This window comes from Argopecten irradians, chromosome 5 (genome assembly GCF_041381155.1).
Source record: "Argopecten irradians isolate NY chromosome 5, Ai_NY, whole genome shotgun sequence".
Classification (NCBI taxonomy): Eukaryota; Metazoa; Mollusca; class Bivalvia; order Pectinida; family Pectinidae; genus Argopecten; species Argopecten irradians.
The window spans coordinates 10,400,251-10,427,201 of record NC_091138.1 but is presented as its reverse complement, the minus strand read 5'-3'; the positions used below and the strand labels follow the sequence as shown (position 1 = coordinate 10,427,201).

At 34.5% G+C, this 26,951-nt stretch overlaps 1 protein-coding gene across 2 annotated transcripts in view; it reads left to right on the top strand.

The window, feature by feature from the left end:
* LOC138322823 (allatostatin-A receptor-like) overlaps positions 1–26,951 on the top strand; it is an 81,280-nt gene that overhangs the window by 46,831 nt on the left and 7,498 nt on the right. For both annotated transcript variants that reach the window (XM_069266949.1, XM_069266950.1), the window contains exon 2: positions 15,340–15,397. The gene's annotated coding sequence lies outside the window, so the exon portion shown is untranslated. The remainder of the gene's footprint in view (positions 1–15,339; positions 15,398–26,951) is intronic.

Genomic DNA, 26,951 nt, shown 5'->3' with positions numbered 1-26,951 from the left:
GCATACATTACAGCTGATTGCAAACTGAACATTGTACATTATTTTAAATAAGATAGACTATTAAAGCTCTCGCACGTAGCTGTGTAAAGCATAGAAACATCATTTATGACATTTCATAGGTATTATATAAGTACGCTAATGTTAAAATATAATTCCACATCTTAAGGCGGAGTTGTACGAGCTCAATATCGGGACTACAGTAGCTGTTCACTCGTAACGGTACAGCTCCTCGCCACGCAGCTTTCATCATAAAATCTGTGTGCACACAAATTACGTATCACCTAACTGTGATGTACATTAGATCTTATCGAGATGTAATCTTACATAATTTTGTTATTCTAACTAACTTGTTTATGTTTCCTATATTTGGATAGTTCATCCATTTAATGTTTTCATCATTTTCCCAAACACTGCGACATTGGTGCGTGTTTTGTAAAAATACATTCGCTCGTATATCGGATATATCTGTGTTATCTATTCTCCAATCAGACAATCAGAATGCAGATGTAATTGAAAATAAAAATGCCATCTTTACGACCGCAAATGCGGTCAGAGTATATGTCTGGGAGTCGTTAATGGAATCGTGGTGTACTTCTACTGGACCATTGGACATTAACAGTAAAGATTGGCGTCACTTGGAAATGTATAATTACATAGATTGCTATCTATCAGCGCCAAACACACATTGAATATTCTTTATAACTTCAATCTTGTTCTCCCCCTTTTTTTGTCGTACACTATATAGCAATAATGATTACGACGAGGGTTTCTGATAATAAAATATGTATCTCTAACTTTTTGCTAGATATAGAAAAACATGTTTTCAATTAACTTTCTTACACAGAATATGGAATATTCTTGTTTTAGGCAGACATTTATTACCAGAACAAGGAAAGCAATCTTGATAGCATAGTTATCTTTTTTTACATAATATCACATTTCCAATCGCTTAAATCGTATCTCTGCGTTGGCACATCAGAATGAACACGGACATATTCCATAGCAATGATTGGATAGACATTTCATCACACAAACAACCTTTACGAACATAAATATTGATCGCACTTGAAACCTTTTTGACACAAATCAATATTTGTTTGATTACACTATTTCAATATTTACCTATTTGCATAGTTCTCGGTTTTATCTATGAACAAGCGATGACTGTGCACTCTAGCTGTAGTAAGCCAATGTTGGACAATAGAGGGAGCGCTAGTTAGGATGTAAAACCATTAACATGGCGTACATTAGTGCTCTAACACACAGTCACTACTCTTCAATTTGTGTTTTTACTTTTCCGTCGTAATGGCGACGTCGAGTTGTCTATTGTATTGATTTCTGGGGTTCACACCTATAATATTGGAATAACCACATCAATAGTTATCATGTTTCATTGTGTCACTTACTGGCAATTTTAACACTAAAGATAATATTTATTGTTGGAATCGGTATTACTTTTTCCATAGAATATATGATTGTCAACGAGCATAAACCTGTTCCTGTTCGTGGTAGCTGAAGCGGGTCTAAAGATTGCGTTATATAATTAAACTGATATTGCTACACTTTAATTAAACTTGCAGCTGGCGAAAGGCGTGTATAAAGTACAAAAAACTATGTTTTCATCAAATAATAATAATGATAATTTATAATATTATATACATTTCAGAGAAAATAATATAGCAAACTACATTTTCCCAAAATATTTATTTGTAACCTAACGTCAAAAACAAGTTCTGTTATACCTACCAACATTAAGACACCTGTGTACATGTAAGTTAAAGAGTAACGCGCCCCCAATTTGGTTACAAAGTGGCGCTGTATAAAACAACAGCTGAAAATGATGTATCGAATATGTTCATCTTTGATAACAAACTCCAAAATCGTAATATTGCGTGAAATGGTTCCTTAATCTTAAAATGACCATAAACACTCGTTTACGATCAAAGAATGTTATTCTCGATAAACATCTAATCAAACGGCATAATGGCAGGAAACGAGGAAAACACCATCATTCGCATACAGATTATTACAATCAACTTCCTGTTTATTTGAAATGCAGACGTTACAGCTAATTTTCCGCTTGATGTTTTATCATAAGGCGAGTCCCCTGTGTGTGCTATCGTTTTTGATGTTCGGGATTGTATGTCTGTTGGTAAACATGGATGTATGTCGTACGTCAGCGATGTTTAAAAAGTAAGCTTTGTGATGGATGCGATTTGCAGACTCCCCATAGTGTTAGTCAATACTGAGATTACCGGGGCGATGCTCCTAATGTAATAACTAAGATTTCCCGTGGAATCTTAAGACGCATAACACAAAACCACATAGCGGTACTGCGAGCCCATGTAAACAGATAAACCGGGGGTTACCTAATCGAGCGTACAGTTATAGAGTAATTGTAATACACCCGCACCAAGGAATCGTTCGGGAGGCCTGGGAGGGAAAAGATATTAGGGGTGAGGATATTCGATCTTCGAGACGGGAATTGCCTCTATGCGTTATTGCAACGTCAATTGAAACTTTATAGAGCCATTTAGTATAGAAATCTTATCGTCTATCGCGGTACCGGCGAGATCTGATCTCAGTTAAATGGTGAATCTAAAGAAAATGTTCGATATTCACATATCATCTTTACATCGTAAATGTTGTCTATTTGAGAAATTAAATTATTTGTTTTCAATCACATACCTTTAGCTACAATGTTATTATATGCTACTACCAATGCTACATACACAATACAGAAATCACTTACGGATATTTTTCAAGTGTTCGCACAAGCTAGAATGATATGATCACTGATGGACACGTTTATAATGTCACCAATACGAAATGTATATATACAATGGTATGATTATTGAATGACGCAAGAGGAATAATATTCAAATACTTTTAAGTCATTGTCCCTTGAATGGACTTTATGGAGAGGCTTGTTTTTAAGTCGTGCTTATTTGTCGCTTTCGGAAACGCTTTACGACAAAATGTAAGCGGCATTTATCCAGAAATACAAGAGAATTGGGCAATGGAGGATCAGAAGTAATATATTTTATCGTGCACTCGCTGTATCAATCACATAATGCAACCATTATCGTAATAATACCATATGTATTCTCAGTATTATAGTTAGCCCATGTTCATAATTGACAAGACAGACATACATTCTTGTATAAAAATAAATTAATTTATCTATTCAAAACAATTATTTAAAAATATTTTATTTTGTTTGATTCATAACACCTGTTTCCTTTTGAGGATTAGATTTTGTTTCGTTTCAATAATTGACTTTGTCTGGAAAAGCATGATATGAATCTATGCTGTCAAAGTACACCAGCCTTAGTCACAATCTGTGTTCAGTATAATAGTATGTTTCTTACATTGTTATTTCGTTGTAGTATTGATTAAAGGATATAGCTCTGATGAAATTTCTTAAAATAAATCTGATAAATGAAACAGATCATTAACTACGCCTTATGGAAGGCGCTTACAAAATCACTGGTAATTGGACATATTTACAACAGTACAAACGCCCTTTGAGTACGAATATGATTACGGGGTTACATGGAACTGTTATCAGTAATGATATATTGAATATTTTACTGTTAAAATTCAGAAGTAACAATGAACAAGGGCATATCTATAGGGATTTTAGCAGGCATAATATCTCTGACTTCCAATAGCCAGTTTGTAGTACAAAAGTTATTGAAACCAGATATAACGATGCATACATGTAGATCGAGTGATAACTTAAAATTGGTTATATACTGTAGAGTAAGTAATGGCTTATGTGTTAAAAATATGTCTACCTGTTCCATGTTTCAGTTATGCTTATCGTCATATGTACGATTACAATTATGAAAGTACGATGTATATATGTATATTTAGGGAGAGGACGGCTTCTCAATGCTATGTCTCCGTGTTTGTGTGGGTTATCATTGTATTTTGATCAACTAAATCAAACAATACCTGGACAGTATTATATTTTCGTGTAAAAGCATTGAATATTTCTTTTCCGGTGGTTTCTTTTTTTATTCCTGGTAGCTTAAAATTGATTTGATTTAACAGTTGGTTCCAGTATCAATGATTCAATATTAGCGATAACTTATGTTGATGAAGACACGCATTGCTATCAATCGATTTCTATTTAAATGTCACGTGATCGATATCTTATATGGCTTTGTTATTCTAAGTGATGGGGACGTAGCAGAAACGCTGTCATAAAACATCATTTTCAAGATATTTACTCCAGGATCCCTGCTTGAAGAGGTTTCTGTTTATGACTGGGTTTGTATTCATATCTTTTTTGTAAGAATCCGATGCATTTTTCTCCTTTTTTCTTGAGCAATAAGCAATTACGCAAATCTCTAAGCTTGAAAGCATTAGGAAACCAAATCACGAACCTGTAGGGTGTCGTTACCGTACATGAATAATCTTACTGAATCTGAAATCCATTGCAAAGTTACATGTGACCTTGGTCTGAATCCTCTTGACGCTTAACTTTCTCAAGAAGTCAGGGAATTTGTTGGATTATTTTTCAAATAAAAAAGGAAATACTTTTAATTCAACGATAACAAGCAAACAAATATTATCTTAAAATCTGACATGCATTTTTAGCTCACCTGGTCTGAAGGTCCGAGGTGAGCGTATGGGATACCGCATCGTCCGTCATCCGTCGTCCGTCGTCCGTCAACAATTGACTTCTTCTCCATAACCGCTGGTCGAATTTCAACAAAATTTGACTGGTAGCATCCTTATGGGCTGCTAACTGAAAATTGTACAAATGATGGGCTGATCCCCCAGGGGGCAGAGGGACGGGGCCAAAAGGGTTCAATTTGGCTATTTCCATATAAACGACTCCTTCTCTGAAACCAAGCATGGGAAAGCACCCATAATGCAATGGTAGCATCCTTATATGGTGGGGATTCCAAATTGTGCAAATGATAGGACTGACCCCCCAGGGGACCGAGGGGCGGGACCAAAAAGGGTCAATTTGGCTATTTCCATATAAACGACTTCTCTGAAACCAAGCATGGGATAGCACCCATAATGCAATGGTTGCATCCTTATAGGGTGGGGATTCAAAAATGTACAAATGATGGGGCTGACCCCCGGGGGCCTGAGGGGCGGGGTCAATTTGGCTATTTCCATATAAACGACTTCTTCTCTGAAACCAAGCATAAGACAGCACTCATAATGCAATGTTAGCATCGTTATAGGGTGGGGATTCAAAATTGTACAAATAAAAGGGCTGCTAAAAAAAACCAGGTGAGCGATACAGGCCCTCTGGGCCTCTTGTTTCCATAAGGTTTTTTTCATGCTTGTTCGGATTGTTTTTTAAACAATGAATTATTCAAGAGTACAAATCAATGATTAAAAACAAATTCAGTATAATGAGCTTGATCTTGTTTATAGTAAACGATATTTTCTATTTGAGAACAAAATCATTGGAGATATTTAGATTTAACTATTAATCAAATAATAACAACTTTTATGTACAGCTTGCTAAAGCCGTAAATGTCAAGGTTGCCCAAACTTTTCGATTTGCAATTTCTGACATGTGAATAATTCTGACTTTGTCGTCACAAAAACGAAAACAATTTCACAAATCGACTCGAATGCACTCTTCATTATAATGGGCTTTCATCGTTTCTACATGTATCCGTATTCTGTTAGCCAACGTTGATAAAAATACCGGCACATTCTCATAAATGACATAATTGTATTACATGTTGCTTGTTGTGTCGTTGCTTCTCAACTGATGTGTATAATCCTGAGGCGACTGTAATTGGCCGGGATTGCTATTCTTTTTAACCCTCAGGATTTTGTACGTTGACGATCTTCTACCATAATTCCAATCTTGGTGCCGATCTACTTTCGGAATTTTTCACATGCAATAATATTGGCACCATGTCATATCTAAATGCCATTGAGTAACTTCTTTGTAGGGTACAATGTTACCAAAATGTAGGAATTGTACTAAAATACGCAATGAGGGGAAATCCAAGAGAGTGTGAAATCTTGTCATTGATTGATAGGTTGATATCAATTCAAAATAAAAATAAAAAAGTTTTATTTCGCTCCCTTTGATTTCATTAAGGTTTTTGCGTGGAGCTGCAGAAATTATGTTGCCAATGCAAAATGTTTAAGTCCATCATAAGTTTGGATAACACAAACATCAATTGAATAGATGATTTCTTCTTTCATCATTATCTATAACGTTTCAGCGAATTGGGGGAGGTCATATATGATGTCTCATATAATTTGGCGAGCGAGTTCAGCGTAAACCATATGTCACACCAGCCACCAAAATTCACTACCAACTCAGATAATATCCATGAATGGCTTGTTGATTAGGAAATTTATCAAAATAACCCCGACAGTTATTGATGTGGATATACATTGGTTGTATGCTAATAATATACAGTCCAATCAGCATGTTGACAATTACAGCTGTGATTTGTCATGATATAGTGTGGCTCAATATCCATCACCTAACCGAATAATGCTACTCCCCCCTGAGATTCTGTAAATAATGGTAGCCTCACATAACACTAAGTTTGTAGGAATATAACAATGGGCACTTCGTCCCTTAAAGTCGATATCTCCATGCGACACCATAATGTGAATACTTAACTGTGTTTAGGGAGTCTCCATAGGATGGCTGGCTGTTCTGTTCAGATTTGTACTCATACAAAACCATACATTGAATGTTAAAATTTATATGAGAATATGTAAATACAAAAGGGTTGTATATATACATATATAAATAAAATTCAGATAAAAATGTCATTGAGTTTGCCTCTGAATACCTTTCAATAGTTATTTGTTGATAGACATCTTCCTGTGGTTGTATTGATGGACCATATTCTGAGTTTAGATATAGGGGTGTTTTTACAAATCGATGTTTTTAAAAACACTTTAATGCATACGTTGAACTGGTTAAGCAGTAGAAACTAATCGCATTCCTGCTAGCTGCAACACATGAACTAATTCCGTCAACATTAGTAGTGTTATATTCAATTTCCAAACTTCATCAAATGAAAACGAAGCAAACATTGCAGTGCTGTTTTAACCAACGTAAAGGTCTGTTGTATTTTGCTCGCAGAATGGCGGATTACTTTCTTCCTGTAATGGACATACTTCAGCGTTGTTGTTTTTTAATTTGAGTGTAATAAATGTGTTACGGTGTTTCGAAGTGGGATTGGAACCTCCGCAGTCCATTACCGTTAAGGGATCTGCTTATACGATTCAGCCACCGTATACTGCGGTCTGTCATCATACAATTGTGGTTCATTCTGAAGTGGAACGGAATAAAAACAAGACACCAATTGATGCAGATCATATACATTTTTCTATGTCCTCCAGTCCATTTAATAATCTTCAATGTTGGGCACATTAATAGAGGTTTCTACATTACTCAAGATGTTGGGTATATGCAAATAAGTTTTTAAGTTCGTGTATAGACATGTGTACAGTTCTATTCTATTTAGTTTTGATAACATTTGGAATCGTGTGGCCGTGGTATACACACAATCACTTTTACATGATGATAGGTAATCTAATTAGTCAACAATCTTTCCCCGAATAACTATTATATAGCTAAAAGTCAGATTTTTCAAAAACTGATTTGTAAGAAAATGATGCAGAACTTGCGTTTTATTGTTTCAAGGACCCTGGCATGTAAAATTATTGAGATCCAAAGGAAACAAAAATGACTTTTACCAATCCATTTTGTTGTTCAAATGCTTCCAGTAAGTACAGAAGTCATACATATCCTTATTAAGTGATGATGGCAAAGACTCTGCTATTCATTAAATAAAACGACGATTGTCAGATTATGATACGTATCTACCCGTATAAACCCGTATATCTATCTTCCTTTTGCGCAACGTTATTGGTCACATCCTCCGATCCAATTTGTCAAGTTATACAAGAAGATTTTTTTACTATCTATTATATGGCTATATTGTGTACATACCATCGACTTAAAACAGACCCAAGTATTAAAGGCTATTAGAGGCGATGGCGTCCCCAAAAGTCTATGGCTATAATCGATTAGTCTAGTATCAAAGAACCGGTGACATAAATGAGACATTATTCATCATTTTCTTCCTGCATTGATTCAGACGACGTGTCGACATTTTCTAAATGATGGTTACTGAGCTATAAACAGTAGTAAAAACTACTTTATATATCCTAAAGGTTTTTATAAACCAACATATCATTACATTTCTTGAAAATGTGTGTAGCTTCTATTGGGGCTAGTACATGTATTTAAATGTTGTAGACATTACCTATATTTCTTTGAATAAAAAAAACATTATTTAACACTTTTTTGACGAGTCCGAGATCGGCCAAAATCGTTCACCAATCATGTTTCTTTTTTTTTCAAAATAGAGTAACGCCGACATATCCTTTAAGTCACTGACGCTTTGTTTTTTTGTTTGTTGATTGTTTTGTTTTTGCATATATTATTTTGTTATTTTAACAAATAACCAGACAGGCTGTATATGTATTTTAAAGTAAAGATAGGAATTGGATAACATTAGCAGCAAAGACAGTATCTTTTTATTTTAAATTGGTGTTCAAAACCAGACGGACAACTTTACAGTTATCTTACAGATAAGAAATTACATGTCTGCAAAATGGTTCTACCGAGTTTGTTTTGAACTGGCCCTGTTTACACATGTCATTTATGTATCATTAAAATAAAAATGCAAATAAGATAACGATGAGCATGCAAAAAACACTTATTGATTTTGTTTGAGTTTTGTCTATCGTAAATCAATAGTCTATTAGCTTATGTTCCCCTCTCTTTGGGCCAGATAAGCCATGTTTGAGTGTCTCCCGGTGCAAGGTCCAGACTGGCCAAGTGCTACCGGGATGTAGCCATCAATTGTTTCTCACATAAGACCATATACGTAAAGCCTTTTATACCACGAAATAATGGAAAGATTTTTCAATAATCGCCGTTTCCATCTCAAGTACCAGTGGTTAATTATTGGCCTATTTAGAGGCTTTCTCTGGTATTTTAACTGGGTTATTGAACTATATAAATAACAACTTATACACATCGACATAAATTGTTCCAGAATAAACAAAGTCCTTTGCTGCCTAAAATAGACAACTGTCTTTACAATGCACTTTGCTGAACGATGTATGCCACTTCGCAATTTTAATAAATCCAAAAGCGAATGATACCATATAAATGGTTAGGAATTAGGATTCATCTGTGTAGTTTTCTTGTGGATTTTAATGAATTTAGGCATTGAGGCTACAAACCAAACGGAGCGGAATAATTTAATGGTATAGTATTTACCACAACAACGGGATGGTGTTGTCGTCGACAGGACAATATGTCTATTAACATTGCCGTGATATCATCACCTTGATTAGTTCATACTTCTACAAGGGTTTGCCCACTGATCCATTCAATCACCACGGGTTACAATTAACCTTCGTCCATCAATTAATCATATACATTAAATATTAATATTTTTAGTCCTTAATCTGATACTCAGGGATTCACAATGTATTTACAAATAGCAATCCATATCATATTAATCATTTATAACGAGATTAAGGAAATTGCCTGCGTGATTAAACTCTGTACGAATTTTCTGTATCAAGACATTCATTAATAACCTAAAAGGTACTTAATCTTTGTGTGATTAATCACGAGGAATCCAATCAATGCAGATTCGGAAAAACAATTAGTTAAAATCGTAAACACAATTATGACCTTTAATCAACCTGATGCTATCATCAATCATCACCATTATGATATATAGTTTGAACGTACTTGTTTCAATTCAATCGTGATAATTATACACTTGAGTTTGAAATTGAATGAAGGAGATCAGGGATGTTTCGGTTTATGCTATTGTATATACTAGTAGTGTATATTTTATATTGATCTTGACCATGTGTAAGACAAACTGCTCAGCTCAATATGTCTTCAAGGTGAAATAAAGTCTATTATTTTTATTGTTATTCTCGTTTTCGTAATATTTTTTTCAACTTCATTTCATGCGTCGTATGGTTAGTAGTGATAAAAATTATAACGGTTGCATATTTGTTTTCAAACACATTAAGGTTTATATATAAAAGCAGAATCAATGGTATGGTACCATGCCATTCATAACATTGAACTGGCCTTAAAGGTCAAAAATCTTCTAGAAAATTTAATACTGATGCGTATGATTGATATACAATCAATAAGCAAAGAAGTAATGTCATTTGGTATACCAGAACTACAAACACACAAACTTAATTTTGTTTGCCCGAAGAACGATTCTGTACTTTCAACATTTTGGTCACATGTACTTGTCCTTAGCGTCGGGCGGTATTCCATACGTACGTAGGAAAGCTCGAGGGAATAACCATCCAGTAAGGTCCTATATTAAACCTAATTGGACAATTAGTCTGATTCACTCGTTTCCAACACCTGTTCCTTGCTAATTCAAACCGGCAAGTAGAACTCATTTCTTCCTTTCACATATTCTCTGAGGGTAAGGAAGCAAATAGCTCAATCGAAAAAAATCCGAAATTTTGCAATTAAATATTCGACTCCAAAACCATATATTTTTGAAGATATAAAATGCATTAAAACAGTTTCTTAACATCTAATGTCTAAAGTAAAATTATGATATGCTGAATTTGCTTCGATGAATTCATAAAAGTCATAAATTAATGTTTTATTGAATATTTTAATCAGGACTCCTTAGATAGAGAGGATTTTCTGGTTGTCTTGCTTTAAATAATCGATTTTACTAACATCATGTCCAAACACTAATACTGAATCCATAAAAATACTCATCTTTGTCTTCACTTTTACAAAATACGTCTTCAGACCAAAAATCTCTTTCCAACATCGTTGACTCAAACACGTCTAACTGAAACGTCTTGCTTAATCTGACTTTATCTGGCAACTAATAGTCAATGACATATAGGTCGGGTAAAATTATAATCAATTAAACATAACTCCGGTAAAATTACAGTCAAAAAAATATACCTCCGGTAAAATTATTTTCCATTACATATAAGTCAAGTAAAGTTATAATCAATTACACATAACTCCTGTAAAATTATAGTCAATTACACATAACTCAGGTAAGATTAAAGTCAAATACATATAACTCCGGTACGTATAAATCAGGTAAAATTATAGTCATTTACACATAACTCCGGTAAAACTATAGTCAATTACACATAACTAGGGTAAAATTATGGTCAATTACACATAACTCAGGTAAGATTAAAGTCAAATACATATAACTCCGGTACGTATAAGTCAGGTAAAATTATAGTCATTTACACATAACTCCGGTAAAACTATAGTCAATTACACATAACTCGGGTAAAATTATGGTCAATTACACATAACTCAGGTAAAATTATAGTCAATTACACATAACTCAGGTAAAATTATAGTCAATTACACATAACTCAGGTAAAATTATAGTCAATTACACATAACTCAGGTAAAATTATAGTCAATTACACATAACTCAGGGAAAATTATAGTCAATTACACATAAGTCAGTTAAAGTTATGGTCAATTTCCCAATTCACAGTTAAAATGTCTTATTTTTATCATTTCGTTAGATGAGTTAGGCGAGGTTCAGCGTGATGCTAATGCCAGCGAGGACACTTTCTTTAGTATCGTCTAGAGGAAAACAGTCGGTTCAAAAGGAATCGAAAACTTAATCCACCAAGAGAGACATAAAATGAACTAGCAGATGACATTTTAATAGTAATTTATATAACCACATGGATCCTATTGCATTATTAAGAGAATTTAGATGTTTTATTAATAAGGTATAATGTACTGTTGGTTTAGCTTGTGATACCAGAAAGAAATATTGCTGAAGTCATAATACCTGCTGCGCATTGATGAAATGCACTTAGGAAATAATCGTGATTTCATAAAACTACCAAATTCCTCTGCAGGACTTAATTAGCTGTAGCCATCCAAAACACTATAACATGTAACAGGCTATAAATAAGATCAAAAATGAATTGCAGATCGTACAAAGTCTCGTTTCTATGTAAAACAAATAAGCTACAAGCTTTGCATGTCAAGAGCAGGCGGTTAATATCTACCGACACTCCACCACAGTTTGTTTGGTCGCATCAATGCAGAAGTATTCGTAAAGGTTCCAGCTGGTTGAAAACTAATAAAGAAAGTATGAAATTTTGGTTGATATTTGGCACGGAGCGATTAGATAAAACATATTGTGGTGTGTATAGCGTGACTCAGGTCATAATTAATCAAGGAGAAGAAATACATTTGAAGAAAATTATTATTCAAAATTCACATGCTTAGATAACTTCTTTCTGTTTTAAAGGAGGAAAAAAATTGCTCACCGAAATATTACTACAATGTTTTAGGTCTCATACAAGCAAATTATCTATTATTCTGAGCAATTAATCTGAAGTTTCACTAATGCCAAATGCGATTGGAGTCATATATAAATCTTGATTAACAATATATAACTCAATATTTGTCAGGTCGATATCCCTCTTAGAACTAACAGGTGTGCGAACCGATATCTACATGTACATCCGGTGCTATTTCTAGCAAATACATTGTTGGTATGGACCTGTATGTATCCTCCGGGAGATACATCTAAGTACACTAATTACTGGCAGTGTTGAATTTCTACTTTCAATAAATAGCAATTTACATACACATTTCAATCAAAACTCCATTTAACATCACACCAAATAAAATCGTGGAGTTATAATGCTTACTTGTGGTCAGATTAGCATGTAATATAAAGTCATCTCTCCTTGCTCCATCTGTGATCTGACCAATTCCATATAACTGGTTTGCAGGAAAATGCAAACAAATCCTTCACTGATGGATAATTTCCTTAAAAAATCCTTTTTTCGAAAATTTATCAATTTGACAGTGCAATGGTATAAATTGCAAATCAGCCTTCCTATAATTTTATTGATCAAGGTATCAATTTGGGAAATCCAAAGTTTCGAAAATTGTTAAATCATTTTCTTATTTTGCTAAAACAGCATATATACTATTGTCGTATGAACGATTACATTCCAAATTTCGGAGTATGTTTGATTGTTTTGCCAACTCTATAAAAATAGAAAAACAAATCGGGGAAAAAGGAATCTTTACAACTTTTCAAAAACAAATTGAGAGAATTTGAGCAATCTCTTCACATAAGCTTTTGAATTTCACAATATTGGAAAGTTATATATGTATATTAACTCATTATTAGGTTCTTCCCCTTTTCATAGGCATGCTAATTAGTTTCGTTGGATGTGGGGAATGAATGTATACTTAAGTAGATTTCATAAGCATACATATTTGAGGTCTGAGAGTAGATAGAAAAGAAGAATAAAATAGAACTGATTTAGTAAATTTAAGCCTAAGGATGTTTAGATAGGAATGAAAGATATGTGTGACGTGTGAGAGCTCCCCTGTGAGAGGACATAGTTTTTATATGATGGCTGACCCCAAGGCCCAAACCTTGGCAACCTTCAACTTATATACATATATGAAAAATGTAGACTTGTCTGGGAAATAAAGATTTTTTTCTGTTAAAATATAAATTTCTATGTTGTCATTGTATAATCAATTGCAATTTTGAATACCAAACGTACATTGCTTTAACACAAAAAGCAAGCATGCTTTATAAGCAAGTGCACACAAGCTAAATCTGGGTGTTGACACAAAGATACTAATAAACACTTGCTGATTGGCTGTTGCAAACTTGCTAGAGACCTTTAGTCAAGACTTTCAAGTTATTTTAACTGACATTTAATGATCTTAGACTAATAGACTATCGCGTTCTTTTCGAATTATGGAAAACATTTTGTTGATTAAACAATCAGGCGAATTGAGTAATCATAATACATATAATAATTATTTCATAGTCGTTATCAAATCCTGATTCGGAATGATTTTTAAAACATTTTTGCTATAACATCACCTTTCAGAAAGAAATGCAGGGATATCGATCAATGAAAGGACGAAATTAGAATTGATGAAAGCTACCATTTGATCCGATTAATGTCATTTAAGTTTTGATAATATGTGTGTGCTATCCATCACGACGGAGGCTGATATAATGACTTAGCCTTGTACATATACTATTGTTGGAGCGTTGAACACGAGTAACCAACAATCCCAGCCCGTATATGTCTTATAGAGACCAATGTCTCGTCCAGGCCATGTCCATAGTAACCAGGGATTTATGAATAGGTCCTAATGATTAGAATCGGGGGCTTTCTCGATTCTCGGATGTCATATTGGACATTCTGACTACCACATTACGTTTTCAAAGCGCTGATGCTAAGCCGTAATTTGCATTAAATTACCATTTTCTTAGAAAACTTTGACAAACACTGGTAATTTTATACTGCCTTACCTACAAAACCCCTGACGCACTGAGGAAACGCCATTGTTCTTTTCATAATCTTCGGTCTGAGAGATAATCGTCTAAAGGTACACCTGTCATTTTTCTCTATCTGCCAGCGTTTACGTTCTTTGAAGACGAACTTGTTGACTCTTGAAAAAGTGTTAGTGTTTTTCTACACCTGTATAGCTATGGAAGACAGATACGCGTTCGATAGTAATCAGGTAATGACACTCGAATAAGCTAGGTTAAAAGCTGTATTGCCGACTGCTAATTCTTCTGTTCTCTCTTGGGAAACTATCCTTATTGCAAACGCAATACAGTGATTATAACGCGAAACACAGGATAATTACCAACATCGATTTATACCAGCCGGCCTGCACTAAAATGAATTTATCAACAACCAGATAGGTATTAGGGTGTTCTTTAATATGCAATACTGAGAGTTTATTTAACTACACTGTCTTATCCATATCATCAACCTTTGAAATGTATTATTTTGTGTCCTGTCTTATGAAATCAATTGCTTGTGTACGTCTTTCATGGGTTCGTTGATTGGTTCGACTTACTCACTTTAATTTTACAAATCTTTCAGAATAATATGATAAAATGTTGCAAACTGTTAGCGCATAAAGACCTCTTTTCTACCTACATAATTAATATCTAGACAACAAGAAATAAGGAAAAGCTGAAATGTTCGCTAATTACAATTAAAGGCCAACGTGAGACATTGTCGATGAATGCATTAGGGAATAGATTGCCTATTCGGCGAACAGAAAAGCTGATATTCAAAATCCGTTTGACTTTTATATAACCATGGTGGCAACAGGGCTAAATAGTAAATTGTGATTGAATCTTCTTGATTAAAAACAAATATTGAATACACCTTACATTCTGTTATTTCAGGAAGAGCCTAACGGTATATACAGCATTAATACGAGTTCTAACTTTATTTCAGATTTTACAGACAGACGCTTTACCCGCTTAACACAGCAATACTGACAAACACAAGGGAGGTAAGTGTAATATTTTGCTGAAAATAGAACGAAATATACCGGTATTGTGTGAAAGATCATCAGCAATAGAATAGCAAATCACTTATGCTGGTTCGAATTCCAGAGAGTATACATTAATTTATATTATGATACAAAACTGAAGGTTTTAATTAAAGAAATGGCAGCTCCGACTGCTTAAAGCAATCGAACAATTTTGTAATCTTGCATTTAAGATTTTTGGGTTGCACTGAATACCTTTGAAAAGTTAATGTACCAGATTGATTGAGAGACAGAAGTAATGTATCTGCACTTTGATTCATACAGAATGAAATAATTTTGTCTCTTGACATGCAATCAACATTCTTAAATAATCACAACGTCCACCAAACTTCCATCCTTGTTTCGAGTTGTGATTAGATCGATTTTAGCTGAATGATTGTTTTCATATGTAATCAAAATCAACCAAAGGCTTTCAACCGTAATTTTGATTTTAATCGAGGATTCAACTGAAACCATGACAAATATCTCCACAAGCATATAACGTGATCACTCACAAGTAGATTATCATCACATAGGTTCAGTCAGTGTATACTGCACTGTAGAAAAGTGAACTCTCGGAGACGAAATGTCGTTCCTTACGATACAATGCGATCTAAACTCAAAATAGGTCTTTGATGAAGTATATAACATATCGCTTTTAATAAAACACTTTCGATGATACGGCTTTCAGACTGGTCTTTTTAAGTGAGATCATTTCTTAACTATTTTTTTTGTATCTTTTTTTTATTTTTAGAAATAACACATTGTACATTTCTTAACTAATTTTGCTTATTCCGATTTCTGAAGACGAAAACAAGAGCAAATGAAAGGACTTGATTTTTGTACAGCTAATATTGCAGATCTTCTTCATTATATCGAGCTATTAAATACCGTTGTTTGTATCTTATTGATATCACAGTGACTTTTGTTACTTCGGGGTGCACTGGATAGACGTACAGAATCTATATAGTCAGCTAGATGGTCAGCAAACATTTTCATCCCTTTAGTATAGATAGATGGAGTCTTAAGAAAATAAAATATATACTTTAAATATTAATAATATTCTGTTTCAAATGACATCCGTCTTATCATACATTCAGTCGACAAAAGAATCCTGGTAAAATTTAAGACGAGTTTAGGGACGTTGAGGCTTAGTATGTTCCTTGCTACTTTTGTAACGTGCTGAACCCAGAGTACGAACCAACGAAGAGGTCACCCATCCAAGAGCAGGCCTCGCTCGCCGCTGGCGGCCATATAATATTATAACCGTTTAGTTTTAGTTTGAATTAATGCATGTATTACTTTAAACGGATTATGTACACATGAAGACCAACGAAAAGACAAGAAATGACGTCATAGCAGTGATACTGAGGCGCCACATTTTTCTGCGAGGCGAGCCTAAACGATTCCGCTTTTGTGCAAAAATCAAGATAAAGTGCCGATTCGTTCGGGCTTGCCACGTAGAGAGGTGTCACTAAGATCAAGCGTCAACGAGATCGATATCACTTTCAGATGAGGTGTCGAAAGGAAGATATATCGAGAAGGACGATTCAGACTGAGATAAAAACAACTGCTGAAGTCATGGTCAAAGTCTGTCCAACAATGACGTCACCACAACATCAATATCACAGAGGTGACGTAACTGTGATAACGATACTAGAATAGATCGCGTTTTATTCACATTTTTATCATTGCGTTTTTCTGCGAACTTTCTTTTTGCTCTTGTCAGATTTGTTCAAGATAATTAGGTGTATAAGTAAATCATCAACAAATTATATATTACACACAAAAAATTACAAAGTTGCAAATCACGTAACGGAAATTCAGGCTTTTTTAAGTCTAAAATGAAACTGTGTGATCCAAATTATGGTATGATGGTTTTTTTGCCAATATTTTTAACTAAAATGTTAATAAAGATTTGTCATTATTTTGTACTTGTTTTCAATATATATAAATGCTGACTTGGTATAATCTCTGCTATTTCATAAACCCCTCGTTGATACAGATATGTCTGTTATGAAAACAAGGTAATAGCAGCTGCTTACATGAAATAATACTGATCTTTTTTTCATTCACATAATGTTGTTTGACATGATGCTTCCATACTCATAATGTTGAAATAGAAGGGAATATTTATTTTACATTTCCTGCCCTACTACAATACCACGTGACAATATGCTCACCTTAATGTCTACAAAATCATTTAATAACGCCATAAATGTTTCATCTGCATCGACAATTCACCATAAATATTTCTCATTAAAGATATCAATTAGATATATTTCCACACCACACCTGCACGATGTATAGTTCTCTTGATCTTAATACTTAATCATGACTTTAAACTCTTCGACTCATGAGTTTGTTTCAACAAAATAATGTATTTCCGATAAACTATCTACTATAAAATGGTTACTGTAGCATTTATTATCTTTAATTTGCCATTTGATATCATATCATTAAATCCTGAACGACATGATAATTCGGTATCCCCTCCTCATAAACAAGTCATTGGGGCAGCATTAAATCATACAGTACTACATACATACTTTTGGCAGTTTGTGTCATCATCTGAAGGAAGCTAATCATTTAAGGTATAACATTAAAGACTAATATGCAGTTATGTAATACTTGTAATACTTTGGGGCGGGGTGGAGGTGGGGTTATCAAAAGATACAACCTCAAAATTTGCCATAAAAACATGGTTTTGTTTGGCAAATAAAAAATCGATTATTACTATGCACACTAATAAGTCACAACAGACTACCACATTATTCGGTTAACTGCTGTTAAGCGATTAATTACTGTACCAAATACAAATAAGTTTGTTGTAAGGAACTACTGTGTTTAACAGAAATTGGCATCTGTCGGTTGGCTGGTTTTTCCTGCTTGATCGCGATGTGTTGTGTGTGTTGAGAGGGTTGTTTTGAGAAACTGGGGTATAGTTACAACGTGAAATCCGCCGAGCTACTGCCATTTTCTGAGCGCTAAGTAGAAGCAGAAGACATCGTGTTTCGGATCACGATTTGTCCCAATAATGGACTGATTTGGTTGGTTGGTTGGCCTACTCTGTGTGTGGTTCTCACCTGTGTGTTAGAAGACAGCAATATGTTCCTGTTATGTTTCCATGTAATAACGAAAACGATTGCATATTTTAGAGTAGGTTGTTCTAAATTTTCAGTGTCAGTAAATGGATGAGTTCGGGCTTGCCACGTAGAGAGATGTCACTAAGATCAAGCGTCAACGATATCGATATCACTTTCAGATGAGGTGTCGAAAGGAAAATATAGCGAGGAGGACGATTCAGACTGAGATAAAAAAAAAATGAAAGCCTAATGAAGTCATGGTCAAAGTCAGCCGAACAATGACGTCACCACGATGTCAATATCACGGAAGTGACGTAACTGTGATAACGATACTAGAATAGATCACATTTTTTAAAATTGCTTTTTTTGTGCGAAATTTCTTTTGCTCTTGTCAGATATGTTCAAGATGATTAGGTGAATAAGTATGTCATCCACAAAATCTATATGACACACAAACAATTACAAAGTTGCAAATCACTGAACGATGAAAATTCAAGCTGTTGATAAGTCTGGAGTGTAACTGTTCGATTCAAATTATAGTATGATGATTTTGCCAAAATTTTAACTGAAGTGTTTTTTTATAATGATTTGTCATTATTTTGTACTTGTTTTCAATTTATAAAAGCACACTGTCTCTGTTATAATCGCCCTCGTCGATACAGATACGTCTGTTATGAAAGCAAGGTAATAGCAGCTGCTTACATGAAATAATACTGATCTTTTTTCATTCACATAATGTTTTATGACATAAAGCTTCCATACTCATAATTTTGAAACAAAAGGGAATATTTATGTTACATTTCCTGCCCTACTACAATACCACGTGACAATATGCTCACCTTAATGTCTACAAAATCATTTAATAACGCCATAAATGTTTCATCTGCATCGACAATTCACCATAAATATTTCTCATTAAAGATATCAATTAGATATATTTCCACACCACACCTGCCCGATGTATAGTTCTCTTGATCTTAATACTTAATCATGACTATAAACTCTGGGACGCATGTGTTTGTTTCAACAAAATATTTTATTTCTGATAAACTATCTACTATAAAATGGTTACTGTAGCATTTATCATCTTTAATTTGCCATTTGATATCATATCATTAAAATCTGGAAAGACATGATAATTCGGTATCCACTCCTCATAAACAAGACATTGAAGCAGCATTAAATCATACAGTACTATATACATACCTTTGGCAGTTTGTGTCATCATCTGAAGGAAGCTAATCATTTAAGGTATAACATTAAAGACTAATATGTAGTTATGTAATACTCGTAATACTTTGGGGCGGGATGGAGGTGGGGTTTATCAAAAGATACAACCTCAACATATGTCATTGTTGTACAGGAATTACTGTGTTTAACGGAAATGTGCATCTGTCCTTTGGCTGGTTTTTCCTGCTTGATTGCGATGTAATGTGTTTGTTGAGAGGGTAGTTTTGAGAAACTGGGGTATAAAATGTAGTTACAATGAGAAATCCGTTCAGCAACTTCCAATTTCTGAGTGCTGAGTAGAAGCAGAAAACATCGTGTTTCGGATCACGATTTGTCCCAATAATGGACTGATTTGGTTGGTTGGTTGGCCTACTCTGTGTGTGGTTCTCACCTGTGTGTTAGGAGACAGCAATATGTTCCTGTTGTGTTTCCATGTAATAACGAAAACGATTGCATATTTTAGAGTAGGTTGTTCTAAACTTTTAGTGTCAGTAAATGGATGAGTTCTGTTCTTCGTCTATTCTGGTGGTTCTTCACATTCTTTGTCATAAAAGAACGGTCCAAATCGTTGCTTTAATGTTTAAGATACAAATTATCATTCAAACTATTATATAATCATAACAATACTTCAATTTTGCCACAGGAGATGGTATGTTAAATGTATCCATTTATTACTAGAGAGCACAACGCGGTACTGCGGCTCAAATAGTTACTGATGCTTAAAGGTTATTGGGTTTTTTCAATCGATATAACCCGACAGTACAATTGCACTAGCGCGCTCTGTGCCAAATACTTTATTCACAAAGGTACAGGGCGTATAAGCAGTACAAGAAATAAAACTTCAATGGTCCGGACACTAAGTAAGTAATATTTCAGAGTGATAGGAATTCTTAAGACAACACTTTCAGTTCCATTGACATTGGAGTCATACGAGAAAATATAAATGAAAAGTTAAACTTAAAAGTTAAAATTTCACAAAGAAAATCTCGTATAATGTACACAAATACAGGTATAAAATGGCATAGGATGTTATTTCACAATTAAACATAACATGAACCCAGTAATAAATCGTCACTACATCGAACAAGTAATACATGTGTAACACATCACCACATAACACAGGTAATACAGATATAACTCGTCACCACATGACACAGATAATACAGGTATAACTCGTCACCAAATGACACAGGTAATACAGGTATAACTCGTCACCCCATAACACAGGTAATACAGGTATAACTCGTGACCAAATGACACAGGTAATACAGATATAACACGTCACCACATGACACAGATAATACAGGTATAACTCGTCACCACATAACACAGGTAATACAGGGATAACTCGTTACCACACAACACAGGTAATAATACAAGCATAACTCGTCACCACATAACACAGGTAATACAGGTATAACTCATCACCACATAACATATGTAATATAGGTGTAACCCGTCACCACATAACACAGGTAATACAGGTGTAACCCGTCACCACATAACACAGGTAAAACAGGTATAACTCATCACCACATGACACAGGTAATACAGGTATAACTCATCACCACATAACCCAGGTAATACAGATATAACTCATCACCACATAACACAGGTAATACAGGTATAACTCATCACCACATAACACGGGTAATACAGGTGTAACTCATCACCACATAACACAGGTAAAACAGATATAACTCATCACCACATGACACAGGTATAACTCGTCACCACATAACACAGGTAATACAAGCATAACTCGTCACCACATAACACAGGTAATACAGGAATACCTCGTTACCACTTAACACAGGTAAAACAGGGATAACTCTTTAACCACTTAACAAAGGTAATACAGGTATATCTCGTCACCACATAACACATGTAAAACAGGGATAACTCTTTAACCACTTAACACAGGTAATGCAAGTCCAAAGTGTTCACTTAACGTTTCCTATCTCGATTTCTACAGAAACAATGTGTAGTGCAGTAATGTCTACTGGTGATTCAGGAGTTCTTATTTTAACAGCCCTGTTCATCAAATATCTACCGATGGTTTAGAAGGAATGTTCAATGCTATCATTAAATGTCTTTTGATATATGGATTATATTTACTTGTTACATCACGCAAGATACGTTTATCTAAACTTCAATAGCTATGCCAATGTCTATTTAGTATTTGTTGTTTTGTCTAAACTAGTCAAACTAGACTGACTACGTTGAGTACGTTGTCTATCAAACTTTTACTGATAAACACGTTATTTAGAGAGTAAAATTTCATGCTCCTATAATGTCTGCTGTTTCGTACTGTTGGATAGGACAGGTGGTTAACTATTGTGATCCCCTCCGTTTTTCGAGCGACTGGTACAATATATATTTCGAAGTTCACCATGAAGTCAACAAAGCTGTATACAAACCAACAACCTTTTAGACATCGGATGCATAGCTTTCACGTATCTCGACAACCAAACTTTTACTATACTCTACAAATCTCTTACCAGACCTCATTTAGAATATTGTTCTGTGATTTGGTCTTTATGGTTAAAGAAATATATCAAAGCAACAGAAATGGCACAGAGAAACGGAACGAAAAGACTAACATACACGCAAAAACCTTTCATATCTACATGTAGATAGGATCAGAGTCTTGGGGATTCAAACACTGGGATACAGGTGATTAAGAGCAGACATGATGGAGACTTAGAAGGTCATCAGAAAAATAGATATTGTCAACGGTGAGAAAATGTTCACACCAATGAGACATACCGGAACTAGAGTACATGACAAGAAACCCTTTCGTCTTAACGCCTCAAAAAATATTTTCTGAAAAAGAATAATTGGGTTATGGATGCCCTGCCAAGTGATGTGATCAACGTAAAAGATGGTTAATATTAGTGCAACTATATATTTATAACTAGGAGATGTAGATGTCTAATATTTTTTTTATATATGCAAACGCAATCACACGTGTAACCTGATGTGAATACCGACATAATCTAGCCTGTATTCAAGGCCCTACAAAAGACTTCTTTAAGCGAAGTCTGTGTCTTCCTGCAATCATACACCGTTAACCCTCACTGCTGTACGTTTGTACACGTAAAACAACAGGGAATTGTATCATATACATTAACTTGTTTAAATTATATTGAAGAAGTTTGCGTTTAGTGTTTGGTAGGCAAGGTAAAGGACACTGTTGTTTCAGTACTGTAATCTTCTTAACAATAATATGTTTGTCAATGTACCACGTTTGTTAAAGCTAAAATCACTTTCACTAGTAAAACGAAAATGGTTATAACTATCTTCAGCCTTTAGCTTCAGGTCAAGGTCATCGTTAATCGATCATAAAACACGTTCTATCAATTGCTCATGGACCTAATAAGTAATGACCAGTATGTTTCTTTTCTTGAGTTCATAAATCAAGTCAATCAGATGTCTTCTCTCAGTTTCATTGACATCTAAGGCAATACTCATTGCTAGTAAATGCACATTAATGATTTCCTGATCTGGAATTCAAACGCTATTGGTTTCGCATACCTAAAGACGACGCATTGTATCACAGTTGACTTTTGTGGAATTTAACATCTTTTATCAAAACCAAAGAACAGCAATAATTTAAAAGTTAATTTACTATGTATTAACATACACGCAACACACTGCACACATGGGAGGCCGTCCTTACATGACTATACCTGTTAATAGGACGTTAATTAATCAAACAAACAAACAAACAAAAGTTTGGTAAAAAGGCATCATATAAAAGCCAATTTTAGCCCCATGGTAATTTTTATTTATTTTTCCCCATGATAATCAATATCATTCATGTTCCTGCTGCATTTGTAACTATGAGTATGTCATTCAACTTTATAATCACGTAGTGATCGACAGAAGGGTATATATCATTTATTTTGCCTGTGATTGATATTTCATTTCATTAATACATGCCAATACATTGAGTAAGTTCCTTGACAGGTTCTAATATCCTCTTTCCGATAGGATGCCATGCTGGTTTTCTTAATTCCATCTTACTGTAAATGGAAATATTTGAAATAAAGATATATTGAAAATGTAGAGCGATAGAAATCGGCTGGGAAGTGATAACACGGATTCATAACACTTAGATTTATGTATTTCTGTCATCTACAGACACGTTCGAAGATATACATTATATCTAGTTTTGCAGACTTGACAGTGCAATAAGATTATTTGGCACTTTCATGATTGATTTCGACGGCCTCTACCAAATTGACGTATTCGCGTTTTGTAGGAATCCTCAGCAAACATAGCTGTGTAGCATACCTTTTAACAGAGTTTGTCCTACCCCATACCTATTTACAGTTTTCAATTATAACTTGTCTACATGTTGATGTATTAGCTGTCAATAGGTCAAGTTCTGACGACTGACCCTATGGGCGTACATAGCTATGTTTCACGTCGATAGCTTCCACACCAACATTAAATCAACAGAATGACAGGATGCTTTCAGTCCGGATTAAAACTTTCCATCTCTGATGTCGAGAAATATATCCCTCAAACTGGTCCTGTTATTCAGTTTTTCAGTTATATTCATATTTATTGGAAAACACGATTTCATTGACATTTTGTTAATCGAAATTACCACTGCTTTCAAGAAATATAATTAGAATGGTACAATTCTGACTCGATGCATGGTGTTAAAAATAACTAAATTGATCTCACACTACCTGAATATTGCTCTTGATTTGAACGCATCCACATTTGACACAATCTCTTCTTTTAGATTGGTTTCGTTTTTTTAGGTTTGACTTTCTCTAAACAGCTTTGGCCAATGACGGTGACTTCCAATGTTTAAATATCAGTATGTTTGTGGCTCGAGTATATTCATGCTGTGTTTTCAGGCTAACGTGGAGGTCTTGTCCATTGTAGAGTGATATCTCACTGAAGCATGCCGTCAGATAACCTAACAACACACATTACTAAGTCAAATACTGACAACTGACAAACAAGTCGTCCCATGCTCTTAATGCTGAGCCTCAAACAGGAGCGATACAGGGTATTTACCACTTTAAATACTTTGATGTGACTCTAAGAGACAAATCCCAGAGATTACCTCACTGGAGCGAACGCTCAACTTGAAACCAAAAATGAAGCGATGTGGGGGGGGGGGGGGGGGGGGGGGGGGGAGGAGATTTAAATTTGGTAAGAACAAAAGACAATATCCCATCTCATTGACGATCAATGGAAGCAGCAGACAATTATAAATCACTACCTGCAAGACAATATCTTCTAAAGTGACTGCGGCGTACTTAATTTTGAAACATAGTTCTTTTTACTCATGCTTGACTTTCAAGCTTTCAAGGAAAGAGACTAGACATTGGTTTGTCCCATGGACGTACAATGATGACAATGGAATGTGCTGATTGGTGACTTTGGCAGTAAGCTTCGGCAAAATATATAAATATTAAAACTATGCAGTCGTATACAGCAGTGACCAAAAAGGGCAACTTTGAATGTGACGTTATGCTATATCGAATGAAACAATGTTTCGTTTTAATTTTCAAACAAATCCAAGTACAGATGAAAAGAAACGACTATTTGGATTTTCACAATATGCAATTAATTCAACGTATATAAACACATGGCGTTTAGAAAAAATAATCAAAAATTATAATGATAGATTTTAAATTCACAACAATCAATTTACATGATATTATGTTTTATTTAATTGGTAAACTAACCATACAGGAGTGAGGACGGTTACCATTCATAACATCTGTAAATGATGCGCTAGTTTCTGATATGATAAAAAGTAAGAAACCGTTCCTGTAAAATTAAATAGTACGTGTATTTTTGATTATCATGCATAGTTCGATCCAATTTAGATATGAAAAAAAATACATGGAAGGAGTGCGTTTTAGTTTTAATTCAACAATCTATTTCTTGATTGCTTCTTCCTAACGTTTCTCATTTCCACTTAAACACAAATGTGTGTCGGGTTTTATCAAATTTATGACAGACCAGAACCGTTAGAAGAAATGTTCACGTAGTTATACGTGATGAAATGGATAAGAGGTATTGGATTGTGAGCACTTAGACTAGATCAACTGATAGTTGTGTTTTTATCACGTTACAGAATATTAATTTGATGTCTTCCATGTGCATGTAATCAATTTTGGGTAACGTCAATGGTTCGATAAAAGAGAGCATGTATTAAAGAACATTGTGCGCATGACCTTACCTGAGATGACGTTATAACCTATTTAAATTAATACAGAATTTCAATATCAATACTTAGGAGCCCTTACAAGAATGGTCCGCTGTTATCAATTTCGTCGTTTGTTTCTTGTTTGAAATATATCACACGGATGACAACATTGGTTTCATTCAAAATTTTGTTATTACATCCAAATATTCCGTGTAGTCATAGAGACTTAAAGGAAACCTGACCCACGCTAATTACACATACGGGTAAAATAACAAACAATTATCTATTTAATTGTCTACTAATGAAGTGGAGATCTGTAACAATTACCAATTGAGAAGAAGAATTCAGTGTATTCAGTGTAATTTCCTTTTGTCGTCGGCGTATCAATGGCCGGGCTCTTTTATCAATATCAAATAATAATTGCAACTTGGGTTCATCATTTAGGCTTTGATATTTTCAATATTATTTCCTCCTCATCTCACACACCAGATCATTTACTGAATAAGCTGAATACGAGAGCTTTAGACACAGAGGTAGCCACATGGGAACCAAATCTCTGTACACTAAGATGCAGCAAATAGATTATGGAATGAATATGATACAGGCATTAGTTCAGAACAATAGATAAGAAATTGGTGGAAAATTGTTTTGAAATCTCGTGCATAACCTTTCATACGCTTATTACCATGGTCTATTGCATGTCATACGCTTATTATCATGGGTGATATCCCGTCATACGCTTATTATCATTGGTGATATACTGTCTTACGTTTATTATCTTGGACGATATCCTGTCATACACTTTTTATCATGGGCGATTTTGAGAGGATCGCGGCCTTGTTTTACAGTTTTTCGGGTTTAACAATATTAACAGTTACAGTAACATGAGTAATATAACATAACCTGAAATATAGACAACACTTCAGTATTATATATATAATACATGTAACATTATACCTGAATTTTCAATATCAAATGTTGCAGCTTTTATTTGATATTATAACTCCTTTTTTTCTGTCATCATTTAGAATGGAAC